Below are 2,322 nucleotides of genomic sequence, written 5' to 3'. Positions count from 1 at the left end.
ACAAAGAACAGGAGAGAGTCATAAATGTAATAATTACACTGTAGTCATAAATAAGCGTCAAGCACTCTTTCCACAGGTTACCCATGTAGTTAACAACATTATTGCTGTACGGATAGGAGCAAGAGAGGGCTGAGGATTCCCTTTTCTGATCTTAAAATTGTTTTCAACTGTATTCTTTTTTTCTTTTCATTTTTCACGTGAATTTCTGATTCCAAGTGATGGATTTATTCCTGGATTCTGGCTAACTATGGCAAATTTCTTTCCACTCATTTCCTCAACACCAAACAACATTTTCCAGTCTTAGTTTTTCATGAAAATTGAGCAATAGATTTCACTATGTCTGTAGCTACCCTGTTCAGGGGTAAGTGGGGACAGAAACCAAAAGACGTCACAGAAAAGCAACCAGTTGTGGTTCAACCAAGCCAAGAGGAACATGATGATGATGACTCCAGCACTGGATTTAGTAGAGAACCTATTCGCAGAAACTCCCGCTTTTACCGGTCAATGAGGAAGAAGAGACTGATCTCATCTGAGCAATCTGAAAGTAAGACGAGAAGACTAGTACAGAATTTGGCTGTGACCACAATTTAACAATGAATTTGCAGTTAATTTGAAGATAATTTTAGCTTTTATCTTTTTTTTTTACTTAGATGCTAGATGTATAGTTAACTTTAAATTAATCATTTATATATAACTGTGCTTAAGCTAGGTTATGAATTCATTTCTCACACGTTGTTATCAAAGGCATCGTGTTAGGGACTGCTGTAGTTAATGGTGCAGTTGTTATTGAAAGTAGAACAAAGGCAGTTTCTATCCTTCAGTAGAAATCTACATGAATACAACCTGAGAAACTGGTTCTGTTTGAACCGCGTACAGCGGTGAATAATGTATTTCCCACGGGTAAATGGACTGGCGTTCAACCTATGACCTCATCAAAGCAAGAACAACCTTGAGTTTAAATGTTAAAATGAACCTACCTGGATAACGATATATTGTTAAGTATATATACTTAATGTCTTGCTATATATATATATATATATATAACCCCAATATATAACCCCAATTTTGAACAAACAAACAAACAAGCATGCTGTTTAAATGCTGTGTAAATAAGACTGGGATTTGTCTCTGCCTGATTTCCTCAATGACTTTCATGTCTGCTTCAATGAGCCCCTCTAGGACTACACTCATTTCAACACCAGGTGAACTACGACTCAGCTTGACCTCAGCACAAGTGGCCCACATGAAGTTGCAGGCCCTGACAGTATACTAGAATGGACACAGAGATTGTGCCAGTCAGCTGTCAGATAATGGGATCTCATCAGTGTTTCATACAGCCTGCAAACCTTGAGAATAAGGACTTGTATATATGTCTCCTATTCTTGGACCACTTATGCCCTCAGTACAATAATTCAACAAACTCAGCAGCAAAAACTTGCAAAACCTGACCTGAGCTTCTCCCTCTTCAGTTGGTTCCTGGACTTCTTAATCACTAGATTCCCCTAGGTTGTGTATGAGACCTCTCATACACTGCTCGGTAGAATATCAAAGCTCTCACATTGTGACGTTTTTAGATGACACAGGAGTGGTGAGATGGAGAACCAACAGTGATGCGTCTGACTACAGGCAGGAATTACAAAACAACCAGCAGGCTGGTGCTCTAGAAAACCAAGGAGATGATTGTGGATTTCAGGAAGTGTAGAATCCCCCCCATCACACTTCTATACATCGAGGGAGTAGTTGTTGAAGAGGACTCCAGCTGTAAGGATCTCAGTGTACATCTTTAAGAGGATGTTTTCTGGAGTCGCAAGACATCCTTCCTTGTTCAGAAGACGTACCACCGTCACTACTTTCTTAGAAAGTTCAGGTTCACTGTATTTTGGGGCTAAGTATTGACCACAACAGGAAAAGACTCAGCTGTGTTTTAGAAGAAAGGTCACACTGTCAAAAGAAAAGAAGCCAAGTAAGTCCACTGTGACCAACCATTATTGAACACAAGGGATGGATTATGACACCAGCTATTAGTCAGCTATACTCCTACTTCTACTACACCTTGCTCCAAGTCACCATCAGTAATTCACATGATTGTGTGTTGGAGTAATGTCATACAGAGGTTTTACACCTTGGTCCCTTACAGTCAAAATTATTTTTTCCCCACATCTCAGCTCATGTGACAGCCAAGATGGTTACTAGTGGCTTGTGACTACAATGACCAGAATGAATGAAAACCTACGCGGGGATCTTTTTAAAATCCTAATATCTATCTATATAGAGATATCTATCTATCTATCTATCTATCTATCTATCTATCTATCTATCTAT

The 2,322-nt window shown here is 39.1% G+C and overlaps 1 protein-coding gene across 1 annotated transcript in view; it reads left to right on the top strand.

Moving 5' to 3' along the window:
* Positions 1–515: 515 nt before the first annotated feature.
* Positions 516–2,322, top strand: part of ngef (neuronal guanine nucleotide exchange factor) — a 39,760-nt gene continuing 37,953 nt past the window's right edge. Inside the window, exon 1 of the mRNA XM_005749368.1 lies at positions 516–544. The gene's annotated coding sequence lies outside the window, so the exon portion shown is untranslated. The remainder of the gene's footprint in view (positions 545–2,322) is intronic.

The sequence above is a fragment of the Pundamilia nyererei genome, unplaced genomic scaffold (assembly GCF_000239375.1).
Source record: "Pundamilia nyererei isolate P.nyererei 1_Seehausen unplaced genomic scaffold, PunNye1.0 scaffold00243, whole genome shotgun sequence".
NCBI classification, from domain to species: domain Eukaryota; kingdom Metazoa; phylum Chordata; class Actinopteri; order Cichliformes; family Cichlidae; genus Pundamilia; species Pundamilia nyererei.
Note: the sequence above shows the minus strand (reverse complement) of the source record. Positions and strands in the feature narration are given on the sequence as shown.